This window comes from Spea bombifrons, chromosome 3, assembly GCF_027358695.1.
Source record: "Spea bombifrons isolate aSpeBom1 chromosome 3, aSpeBom1.2.pri, whole genome shotgun sequence".
NCBI classification, from domain to species: domain Eukaryota; kingdom Metazoa; phylum Chordata; class Amphibia; order Anura; family Pelobatidae; genus Spea; species Spea bombifrons.
Window position 1 is genome coordinate 22,957,818 of NC_071089.1, and position 16,581 is coordinate 22,974,398.

Here is a 16,581-nt window from a genome sequence, read left to right on the forward strand (position 1 = left end):
TGTAGATTACATTAAATGGATTTTATACAAAAACTGGTATATTTAGACTTAATACAGAATGTCACTAAGAGTATGGAGAGTTATTGGAGATGTGCTATAAGAAGTCCATAATTTAGTTTGAAGGAACTTTTTTTGCAGAAGTTCAACTGGAGACCTAACTTGGAGTAACAGACCACACATGACTATGTGCTTAATGTACAAAATGCATTAGGTGGCTGTTGGGTACCATGTTGTGTACATGTCTATACTGCTGATTGAGGAATTTTGGGATACCATATCAGTATTTGCATAAATAAACAATTCTTTTTGTAATGTCATCTGGTAAGCCCTCTGTCCTTTACTTTTTTCTTCTATAGAGAGTTTTTGAAGATTTGATATGGCAAGCCCATCATTTTGTTTGAATGAGCAGGGGAGAAGCTGTGGCTGGAGATGTCCTTTTACAGAAGTTCACTTGGGGAGGGGCAGAATTTCTTCTGGAGGTGTTTTGCTATAAATGTTGGTGTAGCAACACTTTTAGGCAGGTGTGAACAAATGCTGTAAATTAAGAATTATTTCAAGAATAAATATATTAATAGTTTATTTTTAACATTTAACAAAACACAAAGTGAGTGAAGAGAAGCAAAATCTAAATCAATATTTGGTTATATAAGGTGTATGATTAAGCAATTATACCAAACATGTAGGTCAAAACACAAGATTTAAAAAAGCTGCGTAGGAGGAATAAAACTGGCTGAGGAACAGCCAAACTCACTAACAAGACAGTTTAATTCTATATTGTTTTTTTTGTTATTTTTTTATACAATTAACAACAGAAAAAAGACAAGGAGTCCACACATCCACAGAACTCCATAATCACATCCAGTTTACATCACAAAGGAAAACTAATAAATGAATAAAACCAAAATTTCGCTGAATTGTATTCATTGTTTCATTTTGTAAGGTGATCTGTTAAACATTCATACGGATTTACAAGTTAGTCGATTTTGGGAGGGACTATCAAGATGGAGAAGAAAAGGAAAGAAATTACCATGGAAAAAATACTAAAGAATAAAAGATAAGATAAATAAAAAAACAAAACAAAAAGTAGTTAGTAATTCTCATTGATTTTATGTTTGGTCACTTCCAAAAGGTAGGTTTCACCAGGGCGACCAAGTTAAGTCATATTTTTTCATATTGTTGTGAATGCTGAAAAAGTGTTTCTCCATTTGATAATTAATTTGGTTTATGATCTGTGACCAGGTTGGAGGCTCTTCTGATTTTCAGTTTCACGCTATACTTATTTTGGTTGCTGCTAGGATGTTGATAGCTAAATTTAAATTTAGGTTATTTTTTACCGGGATATCTATATGAAACAAAAAAGATTGTGGAGATAAAGTCCAATCAATCAAAGGAATTTTTAAAATGTTTTGAGATTTCCAATTTTAAGTTATTGAGTTTGTCACTGCTCCACCATATGTGAGATAAAGTTCCCAGTTCTGATTTACATATCCAGTGTTTATTAGAAGTAGAACTAAACATTTTATGTAGGGTAATTGGTACGTAGTACCATCGATTGAGAAGTTTAAAATATTGTTCATGGAGATTTATACAGTGTATCGCCTTTCTTACATTGCACCAAGCTGTGAACCATGTCTCGTCCGAGTATAAAGTTCCTAAATCTGACTCCCATTTCAGAATAGTTTTAGATTTCTTTAAAGGGAGGTCCTGTTCTAATATTTTTCCAACTTTGGTAATGAGATTTTTCTTACATCTGAGCACCTAATAGATATATTAGGTCTAATAGTAATAGTATAATAATATACAGTATCTCACAAAAGTGAGTACACCCCTCATATTTTTGTAAATATTTTATTATATCTTTATATGTGATAACACTGAAGAAATGACACTCTGCTACAATGTAAAGTAGTGAGTGTACAGCCTGTATAGCAGTGTAAATTTGCTATCCCCTCAAAATAACTCAACACACGGCCATTATTGTCTAACACCTTGGCAACAAAAGTGAGTACACCCCTAAGTGGAAATGTCCAAATTGAGTCCAATTAGCCCAATTAGCTGATTAACTGTCACATCAGCACCTGGGGGTTAACCACCAATAACTGGGTACGGGTCCTTTAAGAAATTAGCCGGCATGCTTGAACGCATGTCAGAGACTTACAGCTGGCTTCCTCAGTCGGCTGTTGGCGTGGAGACAGACAGGGTGTGGGGAAATCCTCCTCCTCAACATCAGAGCTCCAGAAAGGATCCGGGTGCATTGAGGGAGAGGACGGGTAGGTACTGTTCTTGACACATCCTATGTGTCTGGGATTAGATAAAGAGAGAGAAACAACTGATGCTGACAAGATGTTTGGAGCAACCCAGCTGCTGAGTTCCTTAAAATACTTTGTGCAAATGTACCTACAAGAATTGATGCTGTTTGAAGGCAAAAGGTGGTCACACAAAATTTCGGTTTGAGTTAGATTTTTTTTTCTGTTCACTCATGTTACATTTTGTGAAATGATAAAAACAAACTATTAACATGTCTTTTTTTTAAAGCATTCTTACACCTACCTAAAACTTTGGCACATCACTAGTAGTAAATAGTCCTTCATTGAATGTAATCTCTATAATAAGACTAGACTCACTAAATAAATGAGTAATGGAGTTGGTCATCACATTGTTTTCAAAAGGAAGAGCTCATTGACATCTTTAACAACTTTTTAACGCAAAATTAAACAATGAAAACAGTTTGAAATGCAGTGAAGCTTGAGGGTACTTTCAACAAATAAAATTAACTGAGAACATGAAAAGTGATGCAGATGAAAAGTCTTTTGCAGCTTGGCTATTAAAGCTAGGTAATGGTGACCTTTTCGGTGATGAAAGTCTTTCAGAAGCAACTATTTAAATTCCAGAGATTTTTATTTGTAATGGATGTTTGGCAGAGGAAATATTCCTTTTACAACTGAAGATGCACTTCTGTTCTCGAACTCTGCAATACTTTGCCCAAGAAGCAGTGATGTTAAAGATTAGACAAATGAGTCAAAAACGATTAAAACAAACTTTTCGGTTCATTTTTGACCCATTCCTTTTTGGACATCAAATTTTGTTTTCTATCTGTTTGTTTTGGATGAAAATCAGGGGTCATTTTAATTTCAGGAACAAAATCTTTGTCCAACTCCCACATTTACTCTCGCTCTCCCACACTCTTATTTTCGTTCACTCTCTCATGCTCTCTGAATGTCTCCCTACCTTCTCTGTTGACCACTTTCACTTTTATGTCTCGCAGCTCCTTTTCCGTTTCTTACATCTTCTCTTTTCACAGAGCTTCTGGTGACGTCCTCTCCCCGATCCTCAGATCGAGGTAGGGGACATCACCAAACGCTCCACTATTTTTTAGCGGAAGTTCGCGGGAGGTGCATGTCTGCAGAGATGTCGACGAAGAAAGAAAAGAGAGAAGATGAAGAACAAGATGTGAGTCTTCAGCAGAGAGTGTAGGGTGACATTCAGACAGTGGGATATTGACTACTTCAGGAATGCCTCCAAATAAATGATGTCTGAAAGTTGGTGCAATAATATTGTGGCTCCAAAACTTGAACTCTAAACAAGGCTCAGCAAACAGAACATGGCTACAGGTAAAAAAAAATTTGCACAAAATGTCATTTACGCAGAGGTTTTTATTCCCCCATATCTATTTGGCACCCTCGGATTTTCTTTTCAGTTTGAAATGAAGGCAATTTCCAGTACATTAAGTTTTGCAATAAGAATAAACAAAAGTTAAGGTCAGACTTGATGTAAGGTTGGAATATATTTGTCTCAACTCATATTTAGTCATGGACAATTGTATGTCACGTTTTATAGAGCTATAGCTGAAAAGGCAGTCAAGGTAAAAATTCTTCATTCTTTGACTCAGGATTACTAGGTACCCTCCAGTAAAACAGTTTATATCCCAAATATTTGCTATGCAAGAGTTATCATCCCGTCTGCTGTATCCGCAGTACCACTGGCTTTATTATCTAGTATGAACCCTAGTAAACATTCCTCATGCAATATAGAAAATTAGGCTAAGAGCTTAAGAACAAGTTTAAAAGTTAAACATTTTGATTTTATCTTTGACATCTTCATATACTATTTCTTCACCTTGCTTTTGTTTGTGATAAATTCTGCTTTGCTATATGCATAATTGCATTGAATTATCAGTAATTCAAATTACATAATGCAAATGTCATATATAAAGTCAGATACTGTATAAAACAAAGGGGATATGATCAATGGGATCCATGGGATCTCCAACAAATCAATATACAGCACCCCCACCCTCCCTTGATATTTTCATAGTTCACAATTACTTATAAATTATGGATATCTCCTGGTGTTACAACTGCTGGTACTGGGTTGGGTGGGAGTATGTCTCAGGAACGGAGTGAGGCTCTGCTATAGCCTTAGACTTCTTCTTAGGCGCCATCTACAAACACAGATCCGCTTGAAGCAAGGAGTTGATACATTATTATTTTTGTCTTTTGTTTTTATAGAAAATGCCCCATAGCATAATTTCAATATAATTACTGTAGCTACTGCCATAGTTTAGTACTTTAAAGTATACTTTTCTTTGAAGCCATCAGAAGATTAAACATAAAAGTAGACATTTAAACTTTAAAAAGATGCTTAAACTTCTATAGTTTTTGATCCGGAACCTGTTTTATTTGATAATGATTCATTGCAAGGAAAATATATATTCTGATTTAATGAGAAGCTGATCTGAAGTGAAATAATGGTGAAGGATCTTAATGGCATATTATTTCTTACTTATTAAAATGAGATTTATCAAAAGTGATGGAGGTGGATGAAAATATAATTAGTCTTTAATAACCTATACTCTATATTATAAGCTTTGAACTTTAATAAAAAATAAAATAAAGTGGAAAAAATAACGCTTGAAAATAGTCTATTAGGTTTAATCTATCTTGTGGGTCCACTATCTTGTGGATTCAGTTGCTTCTGTTCATTACATTGCTTTTAATCTAATTTCTTTTATTTATTACTTACCCAGGATGTTTGTTACTTAAAAGCTTGTGCTTTTAGTACAATTTTGTATTAACCAGCATCATTTAAGCATGACATTCCTTGTCTCTTTTTATGCCAAATTACAGAGGAGCACAGCATGCATTCTTTTTAAGGATAGTTACACACAAATGAAAAGGTTCATTGCATTGTAGCAGAAGCTGGCTTTGTACAAAAAAAACCTTTTTGGGTGGAAATATTAAGTTCCATTTTAACATTTTAGCTTGTAAGACCAAATACCTTTAAGGGAATCAACTATGTTGCTGCTGAATTTGGAGACAATTGGGGCTATGAATCAAAGGGGACTCTGGTGTAAAAAGTTAGCCATGTAATAAATCTAGCAATCAATGGGACTGACCTGTTACTCTTCAATTACTCTCCAATTACTCTTTGGTTCGTTTACTAAGATGCCAAGCGATCAGAGCAGAGGTGGAGGGAGAGGCATGTGTGTGTGCCCATGCCTCTTGACAGATGTAGCTTCGACTCACGGGCCAGGCTCGGCTCAGATGCTCAATTAAATAAAACACCAACACACAAGATGGGTTTGAAAAGGCCACAGCCGTTTTATTTAACAGTCATTGTCCTGTAAAACCTGAAAATAATAAACATAGATGCGTTAACAGAGACAATGACGTAAGCAAAACCAACCTAGCTTGCCAAGTTATCCAGGTACCATACCACACACCAATTTTGGGAGGGGACATACCAGGATGCCCCAACCCGAACCTGAGGTTCCGAGCACCACTCCTTGCAAGGAACCTCCCACCGGTTATGACCACCAATGATCATACCACCACATTAACCCCTTGGATACCTGGCAAGCTACCGCCCACGACTGTGACTAATGCAGCAACCACTTCACAAACTCAACCACATAAGGGGAGGGAGGGTGGGACAAACACCACCAGGTAAGGTTAAACAAAATGGATCCTTACCCCTGTGATCACCAAACTTAAATATACTCCTACCAAAACTCCTCCCCTAAAATCCACAATTCCTGCCTTAGCCTAGCCCTGCTCAGCACTCTGTCAGGGCCCACTCTAGTCCATTCTGGCCCCCGTGGGCTTCAGTAAAGGGATTTTGGCAACCATAACTATCTTGTCCAAATGGTCAAGAGATTGAACGAAAAGATGTAAGGACCCTGTTCCAGGCTATGCTTTTGACTTAATACCAACTAAAATATCTTTTGACAGGGATTGCCTGCGTTATGAACCAACAAGCTTTTGTATGCAGATACTGCACCTTGCAGACTGAGCACAGGAGGACTTCAGTTAGCTGCTATTACTGCGGTAGTGCCTTATGCTGGACTATAGCCAGAGGGTATGCTCGCTTGCTAGCTATCTGCCATTGCTTAAGCTAACGTTCATTCCACATATATAGCTGTTCCTTCTTATTCATATTGCCCCTGTGTGATCTAGGCGTTAGTAGCAGTGTCTCATAGTGTACATCTCTTATTGTGAGCCAGTTTGCGGCATTGACGTTCCTGACTTCAGGTGGAAGTTTTTCCTTACTTTTTCACTCTGGCCAATCAGCATTTACAAGGGGAAGAGATGATAACGCCTGGTGTCTGAGACATTGACAGCTTAGCAGAGGCTGAGATTGATGCTCATTACTCATATAAAATGCTGCAAGTAAATGAGTAAAGTTATAATAGTATAATTTAGTGCAGAACATTTACTGGTGTGGTGTGGATTGGAGAAGCTGTAGTGTACTACTCCAGTATATGTAATAATTTATATATATATCACTTACAGGGACTGCATCAGAAATTTTTCCCCCAATTTATTTTAAGGCAAAAGATAAATACTTGTGATAAAATCATGACGTAATGCGTTCCGCTACGAGAAACCCGGAAGTACCTCAATTAGGATGGCAGTTATAAAGAAGATCACAAAGGAGTTCTGTATACACCTGTTAGAAGCTCACATAGGGCGAAACGTGTTGCGACAGTACACTGAACTTTTTTGGAGACCAAGGATTGTACTCAATGGACGTTTATTTAGTTATTTTTCAATTTTATTTTTTCAATTTTATTTTATGTGGATGCCAAAAATAAATATATTTTGTGTATTACTTTGGCATGATATCTAGCGAGGAGTCTTTTCTTCCCTTTTTTGTTCTTTTTGGAATTATTTTTGGGGTGGTTTTTTTTACTACAAAACAAGACCAACATCAGATCCTTTTGAAGTGCCTGCTGATTTATTGATTAGATATGAGTGCAATTGGTGATCAAAATCTTTTAAAAATACTAAACTATGTATCCTTTCTGTCTTTTGTTTTTATATTTATATTTGATTACATGTGAGTCCAATTGATGCTTATTAAGCACCAAAAGGATACCAAAATTATTACATTATATACTCTTTGTTTTTTCTTTTTTGTTTCAACTATTGGGAGGGCTTTATATATATATATTTATAATTTTTTGTTACACTTTGTGTTTACAAGATACTTTGTGTCACCTTTTTATCACTATAGAGCATTAACCATTTATTCTATTTTTTTCTGTTTATTCATTTATAAGTGTAATAAGGGGTTACATAGGTTCATATTGCAGCTGGTGATTGGGTAGAGCACTGTGTATATATACCTTTTCTTTTTAAAGATAAATTAATCAAGGGCATTTGATTAGCAGCACATGTCTGCTACTTAGCATCTTAATTTCTATCAAAGCAGTAAGGATGTACTTAGTTTTTCACACCTAGCTTTATTTTTGTTGAATAAATCTTGACACGGTGTAATATGCCATGTGTTGTTCATTTGAGGTTGCATTTACCTTATTTTTGACATACTAAGGAACAGATAATGTCCTTATATGCAAAACCATAGACTTCAACGAGGGTGTACTTTCTTTTTCACCATCTATATATACTCCACATGGATCTCTATTGTACAGACACACAACAGGTCATTTTTGGTGAACGCATATAGAATTATAGATTTGCCTGACAGCAGGATCTTAACTAATAAAACTAAGAATTATAGTTGTAGTTATAAATTAAAAGCAAACTGCCTTTAACTACTATCATATTGATTATAGCAACAACTTTTCAATGCGAAACACTGTTGAGATATAAGCAATTCATACACTGAAAAGTTATTGGTATTCTAGTTTATTGTACATCCTTGAGTGCTTCACAATTTAGAAAAGGTGACCGTGTAGCAAGTCATTTCCATTTTGGCTTTCATTCAAGAGAAAAGTGAGTTGATCTTTTATAAAATAATATTCACACCTGGATAGGCTGCAGTGCTGACTTCACAATTTTGAACTCAAGCATATTGCTTAAATACAAATTTGTGCTGCACACATGAAAATCAGGGGCACAGCACTTGGTGTATGTATTTATCTGTCTTTTTGTCTCTTTTGTCTCATATATATATATATATATATATATATATATATATATATATATATATATATATATTGTGACAGAAAGCAGGGGATGATAATAGAGGGTGTGTATATATCCCCTTATATTTTGCAGGGTGGTTACCCTCAATAGTTTCTACCAGCCCCAGGGAGATGTCTTGTTAATGGAATTATTGATGTCTGTTGTTATTTGTGTATTTTGGGTCCCTGGGGTGGAGCATTTGGAGAGTAGGGCGGGCCAGTGCTCCACTCCACATTTTGTGAGCAGCGGAAGACCAGCAGGTGGGAATCCAGTCCGGAGATTCCTGGATACTCTCCTAAGCACTCACCTGTTTCCACTAATTAATGGGAGAGGCAGTTAAGTAGCCTTCTGATCTCAGAGCAAGAGAGATCATTTGGCTCCATGAGAGAGAGGGAGAGAGCTGCTAAGCTACTGAGCGCTGCCATTATTGCATACAATCTGTTATTTTGTTTGTTGGGAACGTATAAGCCGTCCAACTGCAGTTAGGTTGGAGAACCTTGTATTAGTTAGTGCTCACAAGAGCAAGGCTTTTGTTTTGATTTGTTTATTTTTTCTGTTATGCCTGTGGTGAAAAATAAAAACAGGCCCAGCCTTTTATTTTACCCTCCTCGTGTCTGAGCCGTCTCTGCAGCCTGGAAGACTGTGTGTGAGTAAAAAATTCCCGGCCAGAGTACCAAAGCGAAGGGGTATTGTGTCACAATATATATACATATCTATATACACACATAATTGAAGAAACCCCGCACACATACTTGCAAATTGTACCTAGGTGCTACATCCAGCCATTATATAGGGACAAAAGAAATGATTTCATTAATTAAGTTTAAGTCTTCATAAGAGTCCCCAGGAGAGACTGAAACATCAAGTTTTGTCTACACTACTTTGAGTACTTACAGACTGAAACACCATTAATGATTTCCTTAGTGTACTCTCTTTCTTACTAATATAGAAGTTGCTTGTGAGTAGATGTAGAGTACATGTAAATTTTTACGAGATGAAGTCAACCTGTACTTGTACATGTACTCAACTAGCAAAAATGTAATTTAAAAAATGTCATTTTTAAATGAAAATTAGTAAAAATGGAAGGGTAGGCCAATGAATGCTTCATCTGGGTATGTTAGTGTTTGAGTATATTAGTGAAAGTGTCTGGGTATGTGAACATGTGTCTTTGGGTATGTTAATGTATGTCTGCTTTTGTCTATATGTCTGGGTATTTTAGTGTGTTGAGTGTCTGTGTCTATATATATATGTTAGTGTGTGTGTGTGTCTAGGTATGTTAGTGTTTGTTTGATTACGCCAGTGTGTGTCTCTGTGCATGATAATGTGAGTGTCTGGGTGTGTGTGTAAGTGACCATGTGTGTGTCTTAATTTGAATGTATTTGTGAATGTGTTAGTGTCAATGTGGATATGTTAGTGTGTGTATGTATGCATATATGTTACTGTTAAGTGTTTGGTTGTATTAGTGTAAGAGTGCATGTGAGTTAATGTGTCTGTTGTTTTAGTGTGCGTGTCTGGTTCTTTGGAGCCCAAGTGATGTAACCTGTAAAATCAGATGTTCTCTTCTGATTTTCATCTGTTTCCCTGTCTCATTTTCTGAAGCTCAGCTCCGTTTCTTGCCTCTTCTTGTTCGTCTGTCTTTTTTTCTTTACCCAGGTACTTCCATAAATTGGACAGATTTGCGTTAAAAGAGAGGCACAGAAATGCTTTTCTTTCTCTGCGAATCTGTCTGCAATATACTGACCTCCTGGAGTACTCCTGCAAAACAGCGGGGAGAGGGTATGCGCGAAGGCTCTGCTCTTTTGCAGAAGTACCTGGTTGTGGTCATACTGGGCTGTGCTATATAATATTGTTCAACTTTTATAGTTGGTATAGAGCAGTGCTGATTTAAATGCTAGAGTTTAGTGAATTTAGTTCTGAGATTAAATATTAATAGCTTTAGGCATCACTACTGTTCTATAATAATTACATTTTGCAATAAATTAAAGGCCTTACACATTTATGTAACTAAAGAGTCTATTAAGTAATATTATCTTAAGAACTGTAAAATCTTGGAGCAGTCAACAGAAAAAATGGGCAACTATTTTTTTTACGTGAGATCAGTGGTATATCACTTAAAGGTATATTAGGCTTGTATAATTGTGTTGCAAAAGTAGAGTAAAATATTTGGAATTATGCACTTATCTAAAAACAGGATGAAAATGTTTATGTCAGGTATTATAGCACATTATACTTCATGATAAACCGGGTTTAATACATCTGTGGTTTCGATTGGCTGAGAACATTTAAAAATAGCACTTCTTTCCTTAGCTAGTCACCATGGTAACAGATCCCTTAGGCATTGTGAGACATGAAAAGTGAAGAAAAATCCATGAAAACAAATTTACGTATTCTAACTATATAAAACGATCTGAAAGCTTTGGGATATACTCATACACATACTAGAATATGCAATATAATGAAAGTATTTGATCAGTGGCTTAGTTTGAATAATATGCAACAAATATTTATAAAGCCATAATGATTTATTCTGCAATATTATCCTAGCATTAGTTGGCAGCAAGATTCCCACCTACGCACTAAACTAAATTACTTCAAAATTCACTATTAATTACTTTAGAACCCATAATATTCATACAGGAAATTTACAGTATAATAATCTGATATTGTTATCCTAATATATTTTTATATTGCTAATCTGAACCTTATCCTATTTTCAATATCTTCCATGAGTTTATGCATTTTTAGCTTAGGAAAATAATGTAATTTGTCTACACATAACGGGGTAGAATATAGTATAAAATGATGTGATGCTGGAAGGTATGAATGTTTTTGTAACACATCATATGTATAGCAATTAGCTGCTAGGAAACATATGCTTTTGTGTACGCTAATACATATACATTATGGGGAGTACTAAAACACTCTAGACTGCAATTGAAAAAAATATATAATTTTGGTTTTTTTTCTTAAAATATTTAGTGTACATCTCAAATTGGTATTTAACTATTTTATGAATATAGGTAAGCACATTTTAAATGTCAATTAAAGGGATTTTATATTATTTCCCAAAGAAAAATTTTCAGGTCTGTTCAATAAAACATAAGTGCTTGGAAGTTCAAAAAGTGCAATTGTTTTGGTTATTATTTAAATAATTGGGTCCCAAAATATGGCACATATGCACATTCCATTTAATACTAGTATGTAAGAAGGCGGATTATGATGTCTAAGCACCTGTTCCCTGATAAGGATGGCCATTCATTAATGTTTACAAGACAGGTGCATGGTCAGATCTCACAGCGGTATTTTCACAGGAGTAGCCATGACTCACAGGCTATGCCATGCCCAATTGGCCACGCAACCTGTGAACATAAAAAGATACGTTAACACGACAATGACCCAAACCAATTAAAACCAAACACCCCTAAGCTTGCCAGGCCCAACCGGGTCCAAACCGTGGCATTAATATCTCCACACATTGATCGGTAAAGGAAGAGATATTATGTACTAGTATGGATGAGAAATAGGTTGTCCACTATTTGTGGTTTAAATAGAAATTACTGTTGATGCATGTTTAAAAAGCAAGCAATTATACACTAAGACATTAACATACCTGGGAACTCTCCAGGTCTCTGGGTCATGACGTGAAATCTCTGGGTCAAGGAGGTCTGCTTAGACATACCTTACTCCCCGCTCAGGGCCATTTCCTAATGGTGGTAGATGGGGCTAATGGTATGTGTAGGAGGTGGCAGTGATGTTGCAGGTGGGACAAACCCTGCTTTATATTTGAATAGGGGTTGGAGCAGGTCCCATCCTCATTAAAAGATAAAGCGGTTGAGGCTAGCCCCACCTGCAACATCATGACACCACCCACACACACCATTAGTCCCACCTACAGATGAAATCGGCCCATCCACCAAAATCATCAATTCACACAAAGAGGGATGGCTCTGGTGAGCCAGAGCCAGGAAGTTTCGCAGGTATGGCAATTAAGCACCATTTTCAGTTCAAGGAAAGGGACCACACAGAAAATAAAATTGGAATAAAGAATGAACAGAAAAAACTCCCACAAAAGCCAAAGTAAGCCTATCCATGCCTGATACCAACCAGCAACCCCCAGTACTTAGATGATGCATTGCATCCTCTTTTGACTTGAATGAGACTCATTCAATTTTGTGGACACAACTCCTCATTGCTGCATGGGTCTTTGAAGAGGTGGTGATCTTTTTTCTCACTGGCTGCATCCTTTGAGTCCAGCCAAGCTAATGCGAGATCAGGGCTCAGAGCTAGTCTTATACCAAGTAGCACCCCAGGCAAGAATATTTTGTTGTGCCCCCTTCTCCATTCTTTTACATAGCAAACTCATCAGTACCGTTCATTACAGGGGTGTCTGGGTGTGATACACCCTGCGGACCTGACTCATAATGCTCCTACAGGAAATAATTGCTCCCTACTCTGTACAACTTGTTCACTGCTTGATTCTCTGTTCCCTGTATCTCACTCTGCTCACCAAATTCCTGGCTCACACACACTCTAGCAACAAACACATACACCATATGCTAACACACTCAAACATCGCATATTAACACGCACTCAGTGATCACATCATTCATACACTAACATCCCACGCGGTATACAGTAAACCCAGTACACAAACACCCACAGTCTAACAGGGAACTGTGGTTTATAGATATGTATAGTTGTATAGAGTTTGTTCTTAATTGTTCTAATTATTATTATGTGTGTATATATTGTTACGTTTTCCCCATCACACAACTCTTATTAAAACTAAGTTTGTATCTTGCTGGTTATGTATAAATATAATTTATACTATATTGTTTGTTTTATTACTTTAGGAATCCTGGCACTGTGTGTTGATTTGTTGTTTTAAATATATTGTCCTTTGGGTATGCATGGTTGTGTTTTCTTTGACATACGTATTGTACTTAATTGTGTTTCATACTAATTTATCAGTGAAGTATAGATACATTTCTGGAACTTAAAAAAGACAGATGAATCCCTTGAAAATCATATCTTTTGTTATCATTATTATTTTGTGCATTATTATTTTTTATATTCGTACATTCTGACTTTTATTTTGCCTTATTTTAATATTTGTCAAACTCCCTCATGGTTTTATATTTATGTGGTTAGACTTTTTTTCTCATACCGTGTATAAATATTTATTTCTACATTGTGTACTGCTTAATTTATACCAATGTTTAATTGTGCCATCTACCAAAGAAAAATTAAATGTATCAATGTTTGCTCTGCAAAAGTGTGTTGCCATGTTATGGCATAGCAGTTTTAGTCAACAAACTAAAGTCAGATTAGGGTTCTTGGGGCCCTGGAACACTTACAGTTAGGTCTGGAAATATTTGGACACTGAAACAATACTCTGAACACCACCACAGTGGATTTGAAAGGAAACAACCGAGATGTAATTAAAGTGCAGACTTTCAGCTTTAACTCAAGGGGTTGAACAAAAATATTGTATGAAACCTTTAGGAATAGCAACTATTTTAATGCACAGTGGCTCAACCATAATTGGACAAACCAACACATTCATAAACAAAATATTCATTTTTAATACGTTGTCAAGAATCATTTGCAGACAATGAATGCTTGAAGTCTGAAACTCATGGACATTACAAAATGCTAGGTTTTCTCCATTGTGATGCTTTACCAGGTCTTCACAGCAGCTTTCTTCAGTCATTGTTTGTTTGTGGGTCTTTCTGCCAAGTGAAATGGATGCTCGATCAGGTTGAGATGCCATCACACTGCCTCCACCTCATTTTACAACTGATGTGGTATGCTTGAGATTATGAGCTGTTCCAAGCCTTCTCCATAGTTTTTTCTTTCCATCATTCTGGTAAGGTTTATGTTTATTTCATCTGTCCAAAGAATGCTGTTTCAGAACTGGGCTGGCTTTTTTAGTTATTTTTTTGGCAAAGTCTAATCTTGCATTTCTGTTATGAGGCATATGAATGGTTTGCACCTTGTTGTGAACAGGTTTTTCTCTACCATGGAAATGATTCTATGAACATCTACCACTGTTGTCTTCTATAGACATCCAGGCCTTTTTGTGTTGCAAAGCTCATGAGTGCATTCTCTTTTCTCAGAAAGGTTCATTTTGCCACTCACAATGTTCCTGCTATCTCTCTGATGGTTTTTTCTTTTTTTGCATACTAAGGATGGCCTGGTTCACATTGTGATCTCTTTTCACTGCATGTTGTGGGTTCACAGCAACAAGTTCTAAATGAGAATGTGATACTGTGAACCAACTCCAAACCTTTTACCATAGCCCACACCATGCTTTTGAGTAAATTGTCTAATTACTTTTTGGTCCCTTGACAAAGAGGGGGCTTCATATTAAAGAGCTGTAATTCCTTAACCCTTCCTCCAGTTTGGACATGAATACCCACAAATTACAGCTGAGAGACTGCACTTAACTGTAACTTGAATTTATTTTGGCAAACAGCTGAAATAACAAAACTTTTGTCAGTGTCCAAATATTTCTGTATACAAAAAGGGCCCCTCTTTTCCTGCACCCAACAATTTTTCACATCAGAAAAATTAAGTATAAACAATGTAAAATAAAACAGACTCTTCTACAGTCCTTCATGATGCCACACAGTGTTAATATTGATATACTGTAAAATATATTTGAATATACAAGATCATTTTACTACATAAAACAGGAGTGGAAACAAAATAGACTCTTAAACTGTTCTAAACTGACACTTTCTTGTTGTCTGTAGGTTGTAGTTCTCATGAGCAGTCTGTGACTGGGCACAAACGCCTGTGTAACATGGAAGAAAAGGAAAGGCAGGACAGTGAAGCAATGAAGAAGGATGCTGAACAGCCAATCAGAGCACAATCTATGACCTAAAGTCCTCCCACTCTTCTTACCTGGGTGCAGATGGCTCCCCTCTGTTAGTGTCTGACAGTCCCTCAAATTAACCCCTCAGCTGAATCTACTACAAATTAAGTAAATCCACTACAGGATGAGAATCTCAGAGCAATTGGCCTATGTGCTCCTTGGTACATCCGCCCCTGTCAACAAATGCTCTGGTAATCTAATGAATGAAAGTGTGAGTGAATGTTGACCTACTAATTTCGGATGAAAACTCAGGAGCTTTCAGCTTTGTTTTCATCTGATTCGTGGGGGGGTCTGGCCTAGTTTTCTGGGCTTCATACGAAGTTAATTTCCTAGAATTAGGCAAATATGCAATTCGTATGAATTTGAATGCACAAGTCTAATATTTATTATAAAGGATAAAACAAGGAACTGCACACATAAATTAAAGTACTACAATTTTTAATAATCTGCATGAAACAAATAACTAATTTATGCCAAAAAGCATGTATTCTTATTTTGAAAGAATATAAAGTAAAATTATGAATTGATTTTACATTTCTTTGCGAATAAGTTGTCTTTTTTGGGTGTCCCTTGCATCCATTAGATATCTATATTATATTGATTGAAATACCAGAATGTTTGAACACATTCTACATTCAGTGGGTTTCCATAACCTTGAGCAGGCAAGTCTTTACAGAGGAATTGTCTCCATAGCAACATATTTGTTAAAAAAAACAACAAGAATAACTAGTGCACTTACAAATTCTTAGTTATTAAATGTACTAGATAAATATATTGGAAAAAATAAAGTTGTTTTTTTTTGTTTTATGAACAAATATGGAAAGAGCCTGTTTGGAGAGAATAATGCAAAATATTTTGAAAATACTGTGTTTATAATTAGTCTTTATAACAAAATCTAGCATCCATTTGAGATATATATATATATATATATATATATATATATATATATATATATATATACTGTATATACAAATAGTAATCATAGTTGCCACCTATTCTGCTTTCATCAGGACAATCCTAGATTTACCTAGTGAACAGTGTTTGCTCTCATCTTCCTCTCTTCTCTCTTGCTTTCCTCTCTCTATTATTTTCTCACCCCACTCATTTCTTGGTTAGTCCTTCTCTCCTCTCTCTTTTTCATATTTATCCTTCTAGAACCAAATTTAGTTTGTTCTTATTGTGGTGTCCTGTAGTAATTTATCTCAAAGCACCTAAATCTAAATGAGGCAGGGCTTTCATCTGTAAGTTATGGAAAAAGTGGGCATGGAGTGA